Genomic DNA, 23,478 nt, shown 5'->3' with positions numbered 1-23,478 from the left:
ATAAATCTGTGTCTTGCCTTTTTATTTTCTGTATGGTATCATTTGATGGAAGGAGCCTGGGTGGTGCACTGGTTAAGCTCAGTTTCAAACCAAAAGGTCAGTTGTTCAAACCCACCACCAGATCCATGAGATAAAAGACCTGGCAATCTGCTCCCATAAAGATTGTACCTGGCAAACCCAATTGTGAAGTTCTACTCCATACTATATGGTCACTGTGTGTCAGAATTGACTCAATACCACCCAGCAACAGCATTATTTGATGAACAGAGTTTTTTTGTTGTTGTTATTTTATTTTGCTTTTTATTAAGTCCAATTTATCATTTATTTTAGTATGATTTTTGCTTCTGGGTCTTATGGAAGAAATTATTGCCTACCCCAAGATCACAAAGATATGTTTCTGTCTGGAAGTTTTGAGGTTTAAAACTGTCAGGCTCCAGCCCCTTTCCCCAGCTCCACTTCAGACCTCCCATATTACAGACCGGAAAACTCCTCTCTGAAGACAATGACAAGCCCAATAATAAAATCTACAAAGATCAACGGGTAGATACGTGTCTCAAAAAAAAATTAATGTCTACCATTTGATAAGAACACTATGCACACTAAATTTTAGTTAACTTTTTAGTGTCTCACTCCTAAATATAAACTGGCAGTTAAGGAAAATAATACTGTAGTAAAAGAATTGATCATTATTTTTCTCTCAGTTACTCTGGGTAAGGAATTTGAAAGCAGCCTAGCAAGGCATTTCTGATTCAGGATTCCTCGCGGTGTTATAGTCAAGATCTTGCCTGAGACATCCGCTATCTCAAGGCTTGGCTGGGTCTAGAAAATCTGCTTTCAAGGCAGGTTGGTGCAAATTGCTGACAAAACGTTCTGGGTCCTCCCTACTTAGGCCTTTCCCAGGGCTGCTTGAGTGTCCTCTTGATGTGGAGACTGGTTTCCCCCAGAGAGAGTGATTCAAAAGAACCACAATTACGGCTGCAATGTCTTTCATGTCCTAGTCTAAGAAGTCACACAGTCACTTTCTCTGCATTCTATTGTTCACATTGACTATGCATTATTCGTTGTGAGAGGAATTTACACAAGGGTGTGGGTACGTATCAGGAGATGAGCATCATTGTGGTTCATTATGGAGGCTACCGACTAAACATCTGTAAGTGAAAAATGTACATTTTAAGGCAAAGAAAAAAGGGCCTCACAAAAGGAACTTTCTAAAATCGAAATGAATTCTTGGGCAGGGCCAATATGGCTGACTAGGTAGACGCTACCTCGGATCCCTCTTGCAACAAAGACTCGGAAAAACAAGTGAATCCATCACATACATAACAATCTATGAACCCTGAACAACAAACACAGATTTAGAGACAGAAAATGAACAAATATAGGGAAGCAGCAACTGTTTTCGGAGCCTGGAGCCAGCGTCCCAGTCAGCGGATTTTCTGGAAAAACTAGTTTCCCAGTGATGGCTCAGAGGCAGCAGTCCATATCAAACCACATAAAGAAGCAGACCATGACAGCTTCTACAACCCCCCAAACAAAAGAATCAAAATCTTTCCCAAATGAAGATACAATCCTGGAATTATCAGATACAGAATATAAAAAACTAATTTACAGAATGCTTCAAGACATCAGAAACGAAATAAGGCAAACTGCAGAAAAAGCCAAGGAACACACTGATAAAACAGTTGAAGAACTCAAAAAGATTATTCAAGAACATAGTGGAAAAATTAATAAGTTGCAAGAATCCATAGAGAGACAGCATGTAGAAATCCAAAAGATTAACAATAAAATTACAGAATTAGACAATGCACTAGGAAGTCAGAGGAGCAGACTCGAGCAATTAGAATGCAGACTGGGACATCTGGAGGACCAGGGAATTCACACCAACATAGCTGAAAAAAAATCAGATAAAAGAATTAAAAAAAATGAAGAAACCCTAAGAATCATGTGGGACTCTATCAAGAAGGATAACTTGCGTGTGATTGGAGTCCCAGAACAGGGAGGGAGGACAGAAAACACTGAGAAAATAGTTGAAGATCTCCTGACAGAAAACTTCCCTGACATCATAAAAGACGAAAGGATATCTATCCAAGATGCTCATCGAACCCCATTTAAGATTGATCCAAAAAGAAAAACACCAAGACATATTATCATCAAACTTGCCAAAACCAAAGATAAACAGAAAATTTTAAAAGCAACCAGGGAGAAAAGAAAGGTTTCCTTCAAGGGAGAATCAATAAGAATAAGTTCAGACTACTCAGCAGAAACCATGCAGGAAAGAAGGGAATGGGACGACATATACAGAGCACTGAAGGAGAAAAACTGCCAGCCAAGGATCATATATCCAGCAAAACTCTCTCTGAAATATGAAGGTGAAATTAAGATATTTACAGATAAACACAAGTTTAGAGAATTTGCAAAAACCAAACCAAAGCTACAAGAAATACTAAAGGATATTGTTTGGTCAGAAAACCAATAATATCAGATACCAGCACAACACAAGGTCACAAAACAGAACATCCTGATATCAACTCAAATAGGGAAATCACAAAAACAAAGATTAATTAAGAAAAAAATGCTCAAAACAGGGAATCACTGAAGTCAATATGTAAAAGATCACAATAATCAAAAAGAGGGACTAAATACAGGTGGCATAGAACTGCCATATGGAGAGTGATACAAGGCGATATAGAACAATACAAGTTAGGTTTTTACATAGAAAAATGGGGGTAAATAATAAGGTAACCACAAAGAGGTATAACAACTCCATAACTCAAGATAAAAGCCAAGAAAAACGTAATGACTCAACAAACATAAAGTCAAACACCATGAAAATGAGGATCTCACAATTTACTAAGAAAAACATCTCAGCACAAAAAAGTATGTGGAAAAATGAAATTGTCAACAACACACATAAAAAGGCATCAAAATGACAACACTTATTTATCTATAATTACGCTGAATGTAAACGAACTAAATGCACCAATAAAGAGACAGAGAATCTCGGACCGGATAAAGAAACACGATCCGTCTATATGTTGCCTACAAGAGACACACCTTAGACTTAGAGACACAAACAAATTTAAACTCAAAGGATGAAAAAAAATATATCAAGCAAACAATAAGCAAAAAGAAGAGGAGTAGCAATATTAATTTCTGACAAAATAGACTTCAGACTTAAATCCACCACAAAGGATAAAGAAGGACACTACATAATGATAAAAGGGACAATTGATCAGGAAGACATAACCATATTAAATATTTATGCACCTAATGACAGGGTTGCAAGATACATAAATCAAATTTTAACAGAACTGAAAAGTGAGATAGACACCTCCACAATTATACTAGGAGACTTCAACACACCACTTTCGGAGAAGGACAGGACATCCAGTAAGAAGCTCAATAGAGACACGGAAGACCTACTTACAACAATCAACCAACTTGACCTCATTGACTTATACAGAACTCTCCACCCAACTGCTGCAAAGTATACTTTTTTTCTAGCGCACATGGAACATTCTCTAGAATAGACCACATATTAGGTCATAAAACAAACCTTTGCAGAATCCAAAACATCGAAATATTACAAAGTATCTTCTCAGACCACAAGGCAATAAAACTAGAAATCAATAACAGAAAAACTAGGGAAAAGAAATCAAATACTTGGAAACTGAACAATACCCTCCTGAAGAAAGACTGGGTTATAGAAGACATCAAGGAGGGAATAAGGAAATTCATAGAATGCAACGAGAATGAAAATACTTCCTATCAAAACCTCTGGGACACAGCAAAAGCAGTGCTCAGAGGCCATTTTATATCGATAAATGCACACATACAAAAAGAAGAAAGAGCCAAAATCAGAGAAATGTCCCTACAACTTGAACAAATAGAAGGTGAGCAACAAAAGAATCCATCAGGTACCAGAAGAAAACAAATAATAAAAATCAGAGCTGAACTAAATGAATTAGAGAACAGAAAAACAATTGAAAGAATTAACAAAGCCAAAAGCTGGTTCTTTGAAAAAATTAACAAAATTCATAAACCATTGGCTAGAATGACTAAAGAAATACAGGAAAGGAAACAAATAACCCGAATAAGAAACGAGAAGGGCCACCATCACAACAGATCCAACTGAAATTAAAAGAATCATATCAGATTATTACAAAAAATTGTACTCTAACAAATTTGCAAACCTAGAAGAAATGGATGAATTCCTGGAAAAACACTACCTACCTAAACTAACACATTCAGAAGTAGAACAACTAAATAGACCCATAACAAAAAAAGAGATTGGAACGGTAATCAAAAAACTCCCAACAAAAAAAAACCCTGGCCCGGATGGCTTCACTGCAGAGTTCTCCCAAACTTTCAGAGAAGAGTTAACACCACTACTACTAAAGGTATTTCAAAGCATAGAAAATGACGGAATACTACCCAACTCATTCTGTGAAGCCACCATCTCCCTGATACCAAAACCAGGTAAAGACTTTACAAAAAAAGAAAATTACAGACCTATATCCCTCATGAACATAGATGCAAAAATCCTCAACAAAATTCTAGCCAATAGAATTCAACAACATATCAAAAAAATAATTCACCACGATCAAGTGGGATTTATACCAGGTATGCAAGGCTGGTTTAATATCAGAAAAACCATTAATGTAATCCACCACATAAATAAAACAAAAGACAAAAACCACATGATCTTATCAATAGATGCAGAAAAGGCATTTGACAAAGTCCAACACCCATTTATGATAAAAACTCTCACCAAAATAGGAATTGAAGGAAAATTCCTCAGCATAATAAAGGGCATCTATGCAAAGCCAACAGCCAACATCACTTTAAATGGAGAGAACCTGAAAGCATTTCCCTTGAGAACGGGAACCAGACAAAGATGCCCTTTATCACCGCTCTTATTCAACATCGTGCTAGAAGTCCTAGCCAGGGCAATTAGGCTAGACAAAGAAATAAAGGGTATCTGGACTGGCAAGGAGGAAGTAAAATTATCTCTATTTGCAGATGACATGATCTTATACACAGAAAACCCTAAGGAATCCTCCAGAAAACTACTGAAACTAATAGAAGAGTTTGGCAGAGTCTCAGGTTATAAGATAAACATACAAAAATCACTTGGATTGCTCTACATCAACAAAAAGAACATCGAAGAGGAAATAACCAAATCAATACCATTCACAGTAGCCCCCAAGAAGATCAAATACTTAGGAATAAATCTTACCAAGGACGTAAAATACCTATATAAAGTAAACTACAAAGCTCTACTACAAGAAATTCAAAAGGACATACTTTAGTGGAAAAACATACCTTGCTCATGGATAGGAAGACTTAACATAGTAAAAATGTCTGTTCTACCAAAAGCCATCTATACATACAATGCACTTCTGATCCAAATTCCAATGTCATTTTTTAAGGTGATAGAGAAACAAATCACCAATTTCATATGGAAGGGAAAGAAGCCTCGGATAAGGAAAGCATTACTGAAAAAGAAGAAGAAAGTGGGAGGCCTCACTCTACCTGATTTCAGAAGCTATTATACAGCCACAGTAGTCAAAACAGCCTGGTACTGGTACAACAACAGGCACATAGACCAATGGAACAGAACTGAGAACCCAGATATAAATCCATCCACGTATGAGCAGCTGATATTTGACAAAGGCCCACTGTCAGTTAATTGGGGAACAATTTTAACAAATGGTGCTGGCATAACTGGATATCCATTTGCAAAAAAATGAAACAGGACCCATACCTCACACCATGCACAAAAACTAACTTCAAGTGGATCAAAGACCTAAACATAAAGACTAAAATGATAAAGATCATGGAAGAAAAAATAGGGACAACCCTAGGAGCCCTAATACAAGGCATAAACAGAATACAAAACATTTCCAAAAATGACAAAGAGAAACCAGATAACTGGGAGCTCCTAAAAATCAAACACCTATGCTCATCTAAAGACTTCACCAAAACAGTAAAAAGACCACCTACAGACTGGGAAAGAATTTTCAGCTATGACATCTCCGACCAGCACCTGATCTCTAAAATCTACATGATTCTGTCAAAACTCAACCACAAAAAGACAAACAACCCAATTAAGAAGTGGGCAAAGGATGTGAACACGCACTTCACTAAAGAAGATATTCAGGCAGCTAACAGATACATGAGAAAATGCTCTCGATCATTAGCCATTAGAGAAATGCAGATTAAAACTACGATGAGATTCCATCTCACTCCAACAAGGCTGGCATTAATCCAAAAAACACAAAATAATAAATGTTGGAGAGGCTGCGGAGAGATTGGAACTCTTATACACTGCTGGTAGGAATGTAAAATGGTACAACCACTTTGGAAATCTATCTGGCGTTTTCTTAAACAGTTAGAAATAGAACTTCCATACAACCCAGAAATCCCACTCCTCGGAATATACCCTAGAGAAACAAGAGCTTTCACACAAACAGATATATGCACACCCATGTTTATTGCAGCTCTGTTTACAATAGCAAAAAGCTGGAAGCAACCAAGGTGTCCATCAACAGATGAATGCGTAAATAAATTGTGGTATATTCACACAATGGAATACTACGCATCGATAAAGAATAGCGACGAATCTGTGAAACATTTCATAACATGGAGGAACCTGGAAGGCATTATGCTGAGCGAAATCAGTCAGAGGCAAAAGGACAAATATTGTATAAGACCACTATTATAAAATCTTGAGAAATAGTATAAACTGAGAAGAACACATACTTTTGTGGTTACGAGGAGGGGAGGGAGGGAGGGAGGGAGAGGGTTTCTTACTGATTAATTAGCAGATAAGAACTGCTTTAGGTGAGGGGAAGGACAACACTCAATACATGGAAGGTCAGCTCAACTGGACTGGACTGGACCAAAAGCAAAGAAGTTTCCGGGATAAACTGAACACTTCAAAGGTCAGTGGAGCAAGGGCGGGGGTTTGGGAACCATGGTTTAAGGGGACTTCTAAGTCAATTGGCAAAATAATTCTATTATGAAAACATTCTACATCCCACTTTGAAATGTGGCGTCTGGGGTCTTAAATGCTAACAAGCGGCCATCTAAGATGCATCAATTGTTCTCAACCCCCCTGGAGCAAAGGAGAATGAAGAACACCAAGGTCACACGACAACTAAGAGCCCAAGAGACAGAAAGGGCCACATGAACCAGAGACCTACATCATCCTGAGACCAGAAGAACTAGTTGGTTCCCGACCACAATCGATGACTGCCCTGACAGGGAGCACAATAGAGAACCCCTGAGGGAGCAGGAGATCAGTGGGATGCAGACCCCAAATTCTCATAAAAAGACCATACTTAATGGTCTGGATGTGACTAGAGGAATCCCGGCGGTCATGGTCCCCAAACCTTCTGTTGGCACAGGACGGGAACCATCTCCGAAGACAATTCATCAGACATGAAAGGGACTGGACAGTGGGTGGGAGAGAGATGCTGATGAAGAGTGACCTAATTATATCAGGTGGACACTTGAGACTGTGTTGGCATCTCCTGTCTGGAGGGGGGATGGGAGGATGGAGAGAGTTGGAGGCTGCCAAAGTTTTCACGAAAGGAGAGATTGGAAGGGTTGACTCATTAGGGGGAGAGCAAGTGGGAGTAAGGAGTAAGATGTATATTAACTTATATGTGACAGACTGACTTGATTTGTAAACGTTCACTTGAAGCTCAATAAAAGTTAATAATAATAAAAAAATGAATTCTTGAAAATTAAAAATTTGGTGTCAAATATTAAGTATTTCGTAGAAATTAGAAAAATTAATTCCAGAAAGAACTTTTAAAAAAGGCCAAATATTAGAGCTAAAATACAAAGAATTGTAAAATTTGAACCTGCTACCCACTGCCATCAAGTCAATTCCATGTCACAGCATCCCTATAGAACAGAACAGAATGGCCCCATAGGGTTTCCAAGGAGTGCCTAGTGAATTCAAACTGCCGACCTTTTGGTTAGCAGCCATAACTCTTAATCACTATTCCATCAGGGTTTCCAAATTTGAAAGAACTATTATGACAATTTGTCTAGAAAACTTGCTGCCAAGAAGTCCTCCCATGTCTGTATATACCTGCAACTCCTCCTATGTCATGTGATGGAGTCTATTTATATACCCCTATATCTTGTCTGACTCTAGGATTTTCTCCAATCAATAGAATTTGGGAGAAGGAAGAGCAAGGATAGAAAGAAGAGTTAAGGAATGATGCATCCCCAAGCTGGTCACAGTTCAATAAATAATACCCAGTTGTTAGTTTATGTAACACATCTTTGAAGCGGTGTATGAAATTACTACATTTCCATATGGTATGACTAGAAAAAGGAAGAGCAAGTATTTATCTGCTAACTTCCCTGTCTCTGATCTTTCAGTGTTTGAATTTTAGTCTGTTACCGGATGAAACCTCTTGCTCAGCGTGACTCATATTGGCCAATAAATGAGAGACTGATGTGGGAGAATAAGAAAGTCACCTTTATTTTGTTGTCCGAGGAAAAGTAGTCCATCAGAGCCACTACTGGCAAGACTGCTCTTCCAGGGCTAGGAGACAAGATACTTTTAAGGGGTTTACAAGTAGGCGGTTCATACACGTTATGTCAGCAGAAGCAGGGTCAAGTTGGCAGAGTAGTTAGATGTTTTCAGTGGTCTCTCTTACAACAAAGACTCGAAAAAATTAGTGAATGGATTATGTATGGCAATCTAGGAGCCCTGAACATCAAAGACAATGTTGCGGAGTTATACTGAGCAGCAGGCAAAGGGAGAGATCAGGAACAGTGAAGATTTGCCAGACCTGACCTGGCCAGCACCCTGCAGGCTGAATTGGCTGGCACGGACAAAGGCTGAGGCAAGCAGTTGTGCTTGGGATGTGTTTTCCACACCAGGAGAAACCAAGCAGCAGAGAGGCTGCTCAAGTCTCTGGAACCAGAGAAAAGCAGTTCTGAATCTACAAAAGTTAAGTGCAAGCATCTAACTTAATGTGCAGGACAAAAAAAAAAGAAACACTTTCCCACTGTGGGAAGTACCTCTCTCCCATTTACCCACCCCCTCCCCACTCTGCTCCAGACCTGGTCTGTCTCCAGCAATTGCCCCCTGGGCTTGAAGTGGGACAAGTCGTGAACCCTGAGACATTCTCCCAGCTTTGGAGAGGAAACAAATTAACAAACAGGAAAAAAATACTCTGCCAGCTCCCCTAAGCCAGGAACTCAAGGCAGGCACAGGCCCTTTTCCTATGCACAGGTATAAGAGATCCACAGACTTTGAATGCCTTTCACCCCTACCTAGACCTATGTGGGGACATTTCAACAGCATAGGCCCTCATTAGCACAGTACAACAGGGTATATACCTGAAGCCTATTTTCAACACTAACTGCTAAGTGCAAGTGGTAGGTTTGTGACATTTGACTGTTAAACAGGGTCCTCACCTACCCACATCAGGGGCCTGAGGACTGGTGGCTCCACCCACTCTACCTAGCCACTCTTGACAGGAGTCTAAGTGGTATATCCCAGTCCTTACAGCCAACAGCACTGGAAGCTCAAAGTCTGGCTGCAAAACCCACCTACCTACATGCTCTAAGGAACAGGGATACACCTTTTACCCAGGAACTCAGGGGTACCCTTCCACCCCCAGCCTTGCTAAGCATGTAACCCTCTACTACAGCCAGATACCTGTTCCTACTCCAGGACTGTAGGTAAGAGCCTGCACCACACACTCATTGGCCAATGGCCCAGACACTTGAGCTGAATCCACAAAAGAAAAGTAAATGAACTCCTGGGCTCACATACCTAGTAACAGTTCTAACCATCTGGTAACAGGATGTGAGGCCTTCAAAGATGTCAATAAGCAAAGTAGCTCACAAGACCAACCTATCTGGCCATATCAAAACAAAACAAAACAAGATGCTAGGACACAGTAAGCAAACATAAAGTAAATAAATATAATAACTTATTGGTGCCTCAGAGACAACAGTCAATATCAAATCCCATAAAGGATGGCTTCAGCAAGAGACCAAAACAAAGCACCAAGAAACATCCCAGAGGAAGATAAGATCTTGGAGTTAACAGAGGCAGAATTCAAAAGATTAACACACCGAGCTCTTTAAGAGATCAGACAAAATGCATACCAAGCAAAGGAACACACAGACAAAACAACAGAGGCACTTAAGGAGGTTATACAAAAGCATAATGACAAATTTAAGAGGCTGCAATAATCCATAGAGAGACAGCAAACAGAAATTCAAAAGATTAACAATAAAATTTCAGAATTAAACAACTCAATAGAAAACCATAGGAGCAGAATCGAGGCAATGGAAGGCAGAATTAGTAAGATGGAAGATAAAGCACTTGACACCAATTTATTTGAGTTCAATCAGATAAAATATTTTTTTTTAAAATGAAGAATTATGTGGGACTCTATCAGAATGGGGGGGAGGACGTGGGATAAAAGAAAATAGAGAGAGAACTGTTGAAGATTTGTTGGCAGAAAACTTCCCAGATATCATGAAAGACAAGAAGATATCTATCCAAGAAGCTCATCAAACCCCACACAGGGTATTATTCCAAAAGTCACCAAGACATATTATAGTCTAACTGGCCAAAACCAAAGACAAAGAGAGAATTTTAAGAGTGGCTAGGGATAAACAAAAAGTAATCTACAAAGGAGAGTCAGTAAGACTAAACTCTGACTACTCAGAAGAAACCATGCAGGCAAGAAGGCAATGAGATAACATATATAAAACCTTGAAGGAAAAAGGTTGCCAGCTAACTGTTATGGATTGAATTATGACCGCAAAAGGATGATTCCCAGTATTGTGTGGTAGTCCTCTATTTTGTGATTATCCTATGTGTTATAAATCATAATCTCTGCCTGTGGTTAAAGAGGATTAGAGTGGGATGTAACACCCTTGCTCAGGTCACATCCCTGATCCAATGTAAAGGGAGTTCCCCTGTGGTGTCACCTGCACCGCTTTTTATCTTACAAGAGATAAAAGGAAAGGGAAAAAGCAGAGAGTGGGGGACCTCATACCAGCAAGAAACAAGTGCCAGGAGCAGAATGCATCCTTTGGATCCAGGGTCCCTGCACAAAGAAGCTCCACGAACAGAGAAAGATTAAGGACTAGGACCTTCCTCCAGAGCTGACAGACAGAGAAAGACTTCCTCTGGAGCTGATGCCATGAATTTGGACTTTTAGCCTATTTTAGTGTAAGGAAATAAATTTCGCTTTGTTAAAACCATCCACTTCTGGTATTTCTGTTACTGCAACACTAGATGACTAAGACATCAAGAATTATATGTCCAGCAAAACTGTCCCTCAAATATGATGGTGAAATTAGGACGTTTCCAGATAAACAGAAGTTAACGGATTTGTAAAAACTAAACCAAAATTACAAGAAATACTAAAGAGAGTCCTCTGGTTAGAACATCAATAACATCAGATAGCAACCGAAGACTAGAACACAGGACCCTATGATAGAGATAAATTCCAAAAATCAATCAAAGCTAAAACACTGAAAATAGGGAAACAAAGTTATCCATATGTAAAAGACGACAACATTAAAACAAAGAAGGGGGACTGAATACTGTAGTCACAGAACTTTCATATGGAGAGGAAGTCAAGGCGGTATCAAGAAATAAAAGATTAGTTTAAACTTAGGAAAATATAGGTGAATGTTAAAGGTAACCACAAAGGAAACTAACAATCTGACGTATCAAAATAAAAAACAAGAAAAACAGAAAGACTCAGCAAATGCAAAAACAACAACAAAAAAGATGAAAAGAAAATACATAAAAATGACCAAACACAGAAAATTGAGTGGAACAAAGAAACTGTCAACAACACACACACAAAAAAATACATCAAAATGACAGCATTAGACTCATAAAAACTATCAATAATTAAGCTCAATGTAAATGGACTAAATACACCAATACAGGGACAGAGAGTGGCAGAATACATAAAAAACCATGATCCTTCTATATGCTGCCTATAAGAGACACAACTTAGACTTAAAGATACAAACTAAAACTCAAAGAATGGGAAAAATGTATCAAGCAAAAAAAAAAGAGCAGGAGTGGCAATATTAATCTCTGACAAAATAGACTTCAAGGCAAAATCCACCACAAAGGATAAGGAAGGACTCTATGTAATTACTGGAGGGTCAATACACCAGGAGGACATAACCATAATAAATATTCATCCACTCAAGGACAGGCCTACAAAATACATAAAACAAACTCTAATAGCATTGAAAAGACAAATAGCTCCACAATAATAGTAGGAGACTTCAACACACACTTTCGGCGAAGGACAAAACATCCAGAAACAAGCTCGATAAATACACAGGAGTTCTAAATGCCACAATCAACAAACTTGATCTCATAGACATATACAGAATACTCCACCTAACAGAAGCCAATGCACATGCAACATTCTCCAGAATAGACCACTTATTAGGCCACAAAGCAAGCCTTAACAGAATCCAAAACACTGAAATATTACAAAGTGTTCTTTTTTTTCTAACCATAAAGCCATAAAAGTAGAAATCAACAACAGAAAAAACAGAGGAAAAAAAATCAAATACATGGAAACAGAACAACACCTTGCTCAAAAACTGCTGGGTTATAGAAGAAATCAAGGATGGAATCAAGAAATTCACAGAATCAAATGAGAATGAAAACACATCCCACCAGGACCTTTGGGACACAGCAAAAACTGTACTCAGAGGTCAATTTATAACAATTAATGCAGACATTCAAAAAGAAGAAAGGGCCAAAATCAAAACATTAACCCTACAACTCAAATAGAAAGCACCAAAAGAAGCCCATGGGCACCAGAAAAAAAAGCAAATGATAGAAATTAGAGCATAAATTAAATAGAGAATAGACAAACAATTGAAAGAGTTAACAAGACCAAAAGCTGGTTCTTTGAAAAGAACAACAAAATCGATAAACCATTGGACAAACTAGCAAGAGAAAAACAGGAGAGGAAGGAAATAACCCAAATAAGAAATGACATGGGTGATATCACAACAGACCCAACTGAAATTAAAAGAATTATAACAGAATACTATGAAAAATTGTATTCCAAAAAATTTAGAAACCTAGAGGAAATGGACAAATTTCTACAAACACGCTAGTCTAGTCATTCTTTCTTTGCCTGCTACACTCCTGGCATGAGGAGTCCAATATGGCCTAGTGATATTGTGACATACTTCAGCGAACCCTCACCATTTTTTTATGGTAGAAATTACTCACATGGTAATTAAGACCTTTATTTCCTGGTGGAGCAGTGATTAAGAGCCTTGTTGCTAATCAAAAGGTAGGCAGTTCAAATCCACCAGCCGCTTCTTGGAAACCCTACTTGGAGGTTCTATTCTGTCTCATAGGTTAGCTATGAGTTGGAATCGACTTCAAGATAACAGGTTAATCTTTACGGAAGTAGGCTTCCACATTTTTCTCCCCCCTCAGTTGCTGGTGGATTTAAACAGCTGAACTTTTGGTTAGCAGCAGACAGCTAAACCCACTGAGCTACCAGGGCTCTTCCTAAGGGAGATAGACATTAATAATGGAGATTAAAAACCATTGCCATTGAGTCATTTTGATTCATAGCCACACTATGGGACAGAGTAAAACTATCCCATAGGGTTTCCAAGGAATGGCTGGTGGATTCAAACTGCCAGCTTTTTGGTTAGCAGCCCTAACTCTTAACCACTGTACTACCAGAGAGATGTATATTAACAATCTACTTAAGCCACTTGGTTTAAGGACAGTTTCATATGCAGCAGTAGGCAACCAAAGGAGGGCATTATTCACCTCAAATTATTAACTTCAAGGTGATACCTTCACAGACACTTCAATAGGTCGTTTTTGCATTTTATGTAAACAATCACTTTGTGTAATGAAAAGCATGGTAAGATCAGAAAAGCCCATGATCATTACCAGTTATCATAAATTGTTTCCATAACATGGCTTCCATAATCAGATATGTTATCTACGATACTATTTTATTGGATCAGACATTCTAGAGTTTGCCAAATGATGGAATTGGCAGAAGCAGAGAAACCAAGCCAATATCCAGAGTACGTACCAATTTCAATGAAAGGAATCTCTGCCCTCTCCAAAGTAAAGGTGATTAATATACTTTCCTGCCACCAGGTAGTTTCTCTCAAGAGCCGGCACTGGTCTTTGCTGCAGTAGTTGGACATCCAACAGCAATTAATTCAGCCTTTGCAATAGGCAGCTCACATATTTTGACCAATACGTAGCTTCCAGCCATGCTACTATAGCTATTGTGTTCATAGGCCCATTTTGCAGGTAATGGGATGGTCAAGGAAAAAGAGTTGCTGACATGCACAGGATAGGTCATCCTGTTCACCTGGGTTTAGAGAGTTGGCGCTGGGATAAGAGCTCACTGGTGGGTTTAATATGAGACAAAAAGGTCTGCATACTTTGTGTTCTCTCCTATAATTTCATCCATATAACTCCTCTCCAGATCGCCTTATCCCCAGTTTTTCATTCTTGTTTCTTCCAGGTCATTATCCACTGTATAGCATTTCATGTATGTCTATATATTAGGTGACATCTCTGCTTTAATCTGGGTTCTTTAAGAGAAATACAACCAGCAAGATACACACACACACACACACATATATGGAGCCCAGGTGGCATAGTGGCTAAGCTATTGACTGCTAAGGTTGGTGGTACAAATATACCAGCAACTCCATGGGAGAAAGATATGGCATCTTTCCACAAATCTTTGATAAAGATTACAGCCTTAGAAACCCTATAGGGCAGTTCTAATCATGTGCCATGATTCTCAGTTGTTTGACAGTTATATAGTGATGTACCTTGGCAGGTATGTAATGATTTAACCTGGCAGTTACGTAATGATGTAGTCATCCTCCATTTTGTGATCTGATTGATTATCCTCCATTTTCACATAACACCAATTTTACATAACGACCTGGCCTTTGGAACATATAGCCATTTCAATAAGTGAGGAGAGGGTGTGTGTGTGTGTGTGTGTGTGTGTGTGTGTGTGTGTATGTTTTATTTGGGGAAATTGGTTCATGTGATTGTGATGCCAGCAAGTCTGAAATCCGTAGGTCAGGTAACAGAGCAGAGTTTGGAAGTCTTGTGTCCCTAAATCAGTAGTTTAGGTGGTAGGAGAAGGGCATTCTGGCAGGATTTCTGTATTTAGTCTGGAAACTGAATCTTCCCTCAGGAAACCTCTGGCTTTTCTCTTAAAGCTTTCAGTTGATTGGGAGAGGACTGCCCACATTATGGAGAGAAATCTGCTTTACTTAAGGCTAACTGATTTAAATGGTAATCACCTGTAAATACTTCCTAGCAATATCTAGACTAGTCTTTAACCAAACAAATGGGCACCACAGCATAATTAAATTGACAAAACTATGCATTATAATGTCCTTCCATGTTATACAAAGTAGACAACTGAGTGTTTTGCTCATAAATTTGCCCAGGGAGATGACTTTACTTCACTAGTGTTTTTCAGCACTACTTATCAATGGAAGTGTAATATGGCAGCAGTTCTTTCCCTGATAATGTCAACATGTTGTCATGTCCTATATTTGACCTAGGTCTATGCCTTTTCTTCCTCTCTCAGCAAGTCTAAAGTTATCTGCCTTAAGGATATAGTTGTGAGTTGAGGGAAAAGCGTAAGTAACACAGGCAAAGGAGTCGGGGGCCATGTGTTCATTTAATTTACTTTTGATTTCTGGATCTGCTTCATCGAATCTTAAATATGTCATTTCTATTGAATATTTCATTGTTGTAGCACGTGCCTAATGTATGACTGGCTGAAGTAAAAATAATCTAGTTCATGGTACAAAGTTCAGTTACATTATCCTACACGTGTTCCTTGGTCAGGTGCTCAGATAAAAGCAGTTGCTAGCATGGGCAGACAAAAACATGCTTTTCAAATGAAGGGTTGTTCTCTCCCATGGTAGGCATAGCTTTGTTCCGGGACGCTATGTGACTCTCCAATATCCAGAGACCCAACACAGCATCCTTATATACCACAGATTCCCCTAGCATTACAGGGTCTATGGATGGAAATGGCTACAGCAAAGGAACTTGCACTGAAGACTGGACCTTGGAGCCTCATTCAAAACTGACAGTTATCAGAATATCCTGATCAATGGTTTGGAGCCATATTTTCAAATAATGTACATACAGTATTCATAACACAAAGAGACTTACCAAGTGCCCTGGCTTGCTTTTAGTGGCATACAGTGTTAGGAGCAACTTATTCTTAATTTAGTCAGGATATCCTGGCTTGCCCATATCCCTAAACTCCTAAAGGCTTCACTGAGCTGCCAGGTTCCTGGATTTAGATGGGTTTATTACCACGTTCTAGCAGTATTTCCCTGTTATGACCCTCACCTTTGAGGCTACACATTTATTTTTTTTTTAGTAGTTCTACCAATCCTATAATCAGACCTTTGGGCTGATATTTGGCAGAACTTGTCCTGTGACTGCAGAAGAGAAACAAAGCCATTTACAGCAGCACTAGATAACTAAGACAATTTGGGTCCAATTAAATAAGTTAAACAGACTAAATGTAAATTTTGAACATTGCGTTTGGAATATTTTGGTTTCTATTCTTAGATTTCTCCAGTCGTATATAGACTAACTGTAATAGTTGGCATCATTTTATTCAGGTGTTCTGTATAGTAGGAATTTACTTATATTTCCTTAAAAAAAATTTCTGTGGTGTTAATTTCAACTCCTGGTGACCCCATGTGTGTCATAGTAGAACTGTGCTCCATAGGGTTTTCAATGGCTGATTTTTCAGAAGCAGATCACCAGGCATTTCTCCCGAGGTGCCTCTGGATAGATTCCAGTTGCCAACCGTCTGGTTAACAGCCAAGCACACTAACTGTATGCACCACAAAGGGACCTTTAATCTTTACTACAAGTATAATACAAGTATTATCTCCACTTAAGAGACATAGTAACTGAAGCTAAGAGAGATTAAATAACATTCCAATATCAAACAATTAATAATGTGATTTCAACTTGGGACTGACTGAATCTAAGTCCCATGCTTTTTCCAATAAACCATGACAACTCAATATAAAACAAGTTGAGCCATGTTCATTAGTTTGTGTAAAATAAAACATATTAATGAACATCTATTTTGTCCCCTTAAAACTTATAGAGTAAGTATGGCATCATTTTTTACCCTTATTTTACAAAGAAGAAGCCTGAAGGTCAAAGTTCACATTCCTGGAGAAGCAGAAAATTAAGGAAATACTTCTATCACCAATTATAAAATTCAGTAAGCCACTACAAGGACTCCAGGAAGTAGAGAAAAGATTTTTATAATGTGGCTCAATTTTATGTTATCCATTACATTTTTCCAGTAGTTATTCCTCACCTCTGCCTGCTAATTTGGATTTTTTTTTCCCCATAAAAAAGAAAGACAAAACTCGTTATGCTGCCCAAGTACAGACCTTATTCAGAAAACATTCCTTCTAATTGAAAACCATGAAAAAATATAGTAATGCATAATGTCAAAGAGGAGGATTGTTAGTTGCCCCTCATGGAGACCTTCTGTGTAACAGAAAGAAACTTTGCTCAGTCCTGTGACATCTTCATGATCGTTGGTTTGTTTGAAGCCATTGCTTTGGCTATTATGTCAATCCATCTCCTTCAGTGTTTCCTTTGTTTTCACTGACCCCCTGTTTACCAAACATAATGTTGTTTTCTAGTGCTTGGTCTTTCCTAATGATGCGTCCAAAATAAGAAAAAAGGGAATTTCTGTAAATTCATTTGCCATGATTAAGAAATCAGTTTTCTCTTCTTGTATTAGTCAGAAGTTATACTTGTGCTAGGTAATAATATAGGTGCTTTCTGAGTATGTAGTGAGGCCACAAAGTATGAATATGTACACAAACAGAGTCAGACAGACCTGGGATCTAGTCCTTACTCAGTCACTATGAAACCTTGGCGAATTTCATGAACCTTTCTAACCTCATCTTTCTAATATGTAAATTTGAGATATCTCACTTGAATGTAAAATGGAGATATTTAACTGGTGTCAGTGTGAGGTAATATTTGCAACTGACTAAGTAGGTGCCTACTTCCAGTCTCCTCAACACCTGGCAGTTTGTTCTGTGGTTTAATTTCGACATTTAAATTCCTATTTTATTGTTTATATATTTCAGAAAAGGCAGGTTTTCATTGATTTTACTATCAGTTCTCATATTTTCCTACAAAGTTGAACACTAATAAGGTTAACTCTCAGTTGCTAACTAATTAATCTGAAAATGCTAAATACTCACATGAATTAAATCCTTGTTTTCATCATGAGTCACTCACTTAAAATGAAGAGCTGTTTAAGGTTGTTTAAAACATTGATTAATTATCTATCAAAAATAAGAGTCCAGGTATATTTAAACTCTTTGCATTTCAATAGCAGACTGAGTGATTAACTCAAATCACTAAACTAAGCCATTTTATGATTGGGGATAAAAAAATAAAAAGAGCTCTTGACTATGAGAGAAGTATAACGTGACACAGGAGAATGACCCTATTCCCTGTTTTTGTGGCAGCATGTGAAGCGTATTGCTGTGAAGCGAACAAACAAAATCACAGATGAGGAGAGGCAACAGCTGTCTCCATAAAGTCTTTGGCCTCCTGCTGCCCTCCATCCTAGAGGCAAGAGTGGTGGTTGATGGTTGCCCACCATGCTATACTTTATTGCTTCATTGACTGTGTTGCAAATGCTGACAACAGTTTACCGGCCCCAAAGACATTATTTGATTTACTCAAGTTCCTTTGCTACCATTTCAGCCTTTCATGTCCTTGGTTAAATGGTGCCCTTGTAAAATTGCAAGGCAAAAAATAAACTGTTTTCCCTTTAACCAAATAGATACAGTGCTGTGATGTGAAATTACTGAAAGAAAAAAAAAAAATGTGATTTGGGGAAATTACAGTTCCTTGTTTAGTATGTATTGTTCATGCCCTACAGCCTTCCCTAACCAGTAGCTCCCAATTTCATTTAAATTGTAATGATTTCCTTTAAGGACAATTAAGTTGCCTAAGAGCAGTGCATGAATACTAATGCCGCTGAGGCCAGACTCAGTGTAGAAGAGAGTAATAACTGTTTATTAATATGATAATTAAGTGTTAATGCTTAGCAACCTAATGATATCTGTTAAATAACTTACATTTGGAGCCAAATCCTGGCAAATGGAATTCTATTAAAAATAACAAAACACAATGAATATAAAAATAAATGTTGCTAATCTGCCATTAAATCTCCTATATTTTCTGATTTGCATCTCATATGAGAGAAGTCCCCTATTCTCTCTTTTCTACCAAATATGTGAAACCATTATAATTATCTATGTCAATTTCAGAGAGGTTTTTATGCTTGTGTGCATATATATATCCAAAAGGAAGAAGTAATAATAAAAGGAGGAGACGATGAAGATCGGTTCAGAATATTTTTTCAAAACTGCCCTTTTGAAAGTATGCATATTCTGGATTTTCATAATTTTCTAAAATAAAAAAACAAAACATCCAAAATGTGGTATTCGAAATTGTAACATTTTCCTGGGTCCTTATTCTTCTGCCTCTAAGTTATCTTTCATCTCTCCATAGATTATCCCATAAATTGAAAGTATGCAAATTTCTCCCGTATTACCTATATTTTTTCTCTTTTTAAAACTCACTTTCCAATTTTAAAAAGTATGGAAAACCCTTAATCTTTACACCTTTAATACATATAGGTTTGTGACTAGCTATCTTTATTAATATAACGGAGTTCCAGCCAATGTTAAATGCTAAGAGAGCAAATAGAAATTGTCCTTGATTCTGCAAAATAGAAGACTAGTACTGCAAGTGTGAGGGAAACGACTATGAAATTAATAAGAAAGCTTTTCCTTTGTTGCTTCGTTATGATGGAAGTTTTCAAGCTATTTCCTAGGCTAAAGTAAGACACAATATTTTATTCATTGAGTGATTGTTGGTCTCTATTCTGCCATCTGAACCCAACAATAAAAGGAGGAAAATAGCCCACCCAAAGTCACATTCCTGAAATACCATTTTTCTTGCACTCTTTTATACTTCTCTTATAGCTCTTCTGCTGTTCCAGTGATAAAATATGTCCAAAGTGGGTAATGACAATCCTTTGAGGAAAAAAAAAAAAATCTCTGGTGAAGTTCTTTCAGAACAGAGAGGGTGACATGTATTCTATAGAAGGAAAACAAAGAAACAAAAAAAAAACAGATGAGTTGATTCCAACACATGGTGACCCCATGTGTTTCAGAGTAGAACTGTGCTCCAAAGGATTTTCATTGATTGTGATGTTTCAGAAGCATATCATGAAGACTGTCTCCTGAGGTGCCTCTGGGTAGACACAAACCTCCAAACTTTCAGTTCGTGGTTGGGCACTTACCCATTTGCACCAGTCAAAGACTCCATATAGGAAGGAAGAAAGAAGTCAATGTTTAGAGGATTAAATAAAAATGAAAAGTAGAAATACTCACTGGATTTAATCACAAAGAATTTTTAATGACCTTAAAAAAGCGCAATGTTCTTAGAGTATTAAGAATGAGACCAAACTGCTATGGCTTAGAGTGAATTGGATTAAATTAAATTACAAACAAATTAAAAGAAAAAATTACTTTTCAAGAAGCTTTGTTATAAAGGAAGGGAGAGACACAGAACATAAGCCTGGGGGAGGCTATAGAATTGAGGACTATTTTAAAGATTGAGTACATGTTTATTTAAATATGTTTATGTTTTAATGTTGGTTGAATAATTTCTGGGGAGAAAGAGGTTGAAGATTAGCAGGAAAGAAGTAACAGAAAATGTCTTAGTTACCTAGTGTTGCTATAGCAGAAATACCACAAGTGGATGGCTGTAACAGAATTTTATTCTCTCACAGTTTAGGAGGCTAGAACTCTGAATTCAGGGTAACAACTCCACACCAGGGGAAGGCTTTCTCTCTCTGTCAGCTCTGGTGAAAGGTTTTTGTCACCAATCTTTCCCTGGTCTAGGAGTCTCAGCACAGGGAACCCAGGTCCAAAGGATGTGCTCACTCCTGGCTCTTCTGTCTTGGTGGTAGGAAGTCCTTCTCCTCTCTGCTCGACTCTCTCTTTTATATCTCAAGAGATTCACTCAACATACAACTGAAACCTGTAAATTGAGTCCTGCATCATTAACACAACAGCCTCTAATCCTGCCTCATAACATCATAGAGGTAGAATTTAAAACACATAGGAAAATCACATGAGATCACAAAATAGTGGACAACCACAGATTACGGGATGATGGTCTAGCTAAGCTGACACTCATTTTGGGCTGACACAATTCAGTCCATAATAGAAAATGATGGAATAAGATCCCTGAAAAAGTGGAATGGGATCAGACTCAGCACAAAGGAAGGGAATAGCCTTGAATTTTACATGAGCACCTCTTTCTCTGAAGCTGATAAAAGGAGTCGAGGTTGATGTATTTGTACTTGTGAAGGCAGGAATTTCACATTGGATGGCCTCAAATTTGTCAGTGAAAGAAAGTGAAATAAAAAGCACTGTTATCTAACTTTTCTTTACTGCAAAGTATTTTCATGTTTGGCGTTTCTTTTTTCACAATACTAAGCAGTGGAATTCTCAAAAAATACAGATTTGCACAGCACAGCTGTCATTATTCGCCTTTTAGTCTGCAGACCTCTCAACCTTGAAGGTTGTGGCTGGTCTAGTTAGTCTTTCCTATTTCCAGCTTCTGGCTCAAATTACTGCCATGGGTCTTTCTTTGGATCTCTAGGGTAGCGAGAAATTCTTTCCTATTTGGCCCCAGGTTCATCCCTTTGGCTTCTGGTCAAAATTATGCTGACATACTGTCTACCTTCTTGCAAACTTGGCTGGTATCCATAATGCTAAATGAGGAAGGCCCTGTCTCTTGGCTAACTCTTCTATTCAAACAGGGGAATAAGCATCCTAAATATTCTGTTTCTCCACTTTTTCTGTCTGCCTTTGGCTGTTCATATTTTATCTTTTGTATAATGCAATAAAGAAGTAAAAAGCAAATAAAGAAAGGTGATAGCTTTTGGTATAAATGGTGGTTAACTATTTATGTTGAGGATACATGGAGAATTTATCAGAGCTGGACTTCCTGATAATATTCCAAGATCTGGAAGTTTTTTGTCAACTCATGCAGGTCTCCTGAGCAGAGAGAACAGTGAGAAAATAAAAAACAGAGCTCTAGAAAGACAGCAAAATAGTTTCACTGAGTCGGAATTTTGAATGACTTCTTATTTGATTTTATGATTGGGTAGAATGTGTGTGTAAGGCCTAGGCATACGGAAGTAGTAAAATTAACATATGCTAATGAAAATATGTTAATGAAAATATGTTCAAGGAGGTCAAACTCAGCTGAGAAAGAGATGGAAAATTAAGAAGTCTGAATGAAGGTACAGCATATCACCAAAAGTTTTCCATGTTAACTTACTGAAGGAACACATATGTCAATGAGCTGGGATTAGGTAAATGAATATCTACCATGTGAATTTACCTTCTAAGTACACATAAGAAATCTGCCTCTCAATGTCAGATGTTCATGTAATATATATTGTATTTTTGCTTACTCATATTTCACAATATAACTTTGTCAGTGTATTTATAAGAAATTACATGAACACTGCCTAGTCCAATGAGACAAGTTGTTTTAGGTGGATCACATTGTAAGGAGTCATAAGACACTAAATCAGAGAGCTTCATGTTAGCGGAGGGATCATGGATGCTTTGTTTCTCATGAGGAAACACACAATAAACTATTGATTTCAAAATATCAGTTTGAACACACATAGTTGCATGTCTTCCTTCAATTATAACATTGTTGTCGTTGTTAGGTGACATCAAGTCAGTTCCGACTCATAGTGACCTTATGTACAACAAAACGCTGCGCAGTCCTGCACCATGCCCACAATAGTAGTTATGCTTGAGCCCATTGTTGCAGCTACTGACTGCAACAATGACCCTATACTTTACCAAGCATAATATCCTTCTCCAGGGACTGATCTTTCCTGGTAACAGGTCCAAAGTACATAAGATGTCTCACAGTCCTTGCTTCTAAGGTTGTACTTCTTCCAGGATAGATTTGTTCATTCTTTTGGCAGTCCATGGTATGTTCAATATTATTTGCCAACACCACAATTAAAAGGTATCAATTCTTCTTCTGTCATCTTTATTCATTGTTAAGCTTTCACATACATATGATGCTATTGAAAATATCATGGCCCGTGTAAGGCACACCTTAGTCTTCAAGGTGACGTCTTTGCTTTCCAACACTTTAAAGAGGTCTTTTGCAGCAGATTTGCCCCATGCAATGCATCATTTGATTTCTTGACTGCTGCTTCCAAATGGTGTTGATTGTGGATCCAAGTAAAATGAAATCCTTGACAACTTCAATCTTTTCTCCAT

This window comes from Elephas maximus, chromosome 14, assembly GCF_024166365.1.
Source record: "Elephas maximus indicus isolate mEleMax1 chromosome 14, mEleMax1 primary haplotype, whole genome shotgun sequence".
NCBI classification, from domain to species: domain Eukaryota; kingdom Metazoa; phylum Chordata; class Mammalia; order Proboscidea; family Elephantidae; genus Elephas; species Elephas maximus.
This window is presented reverse-complemented; position numbering follows the sequence as displayed.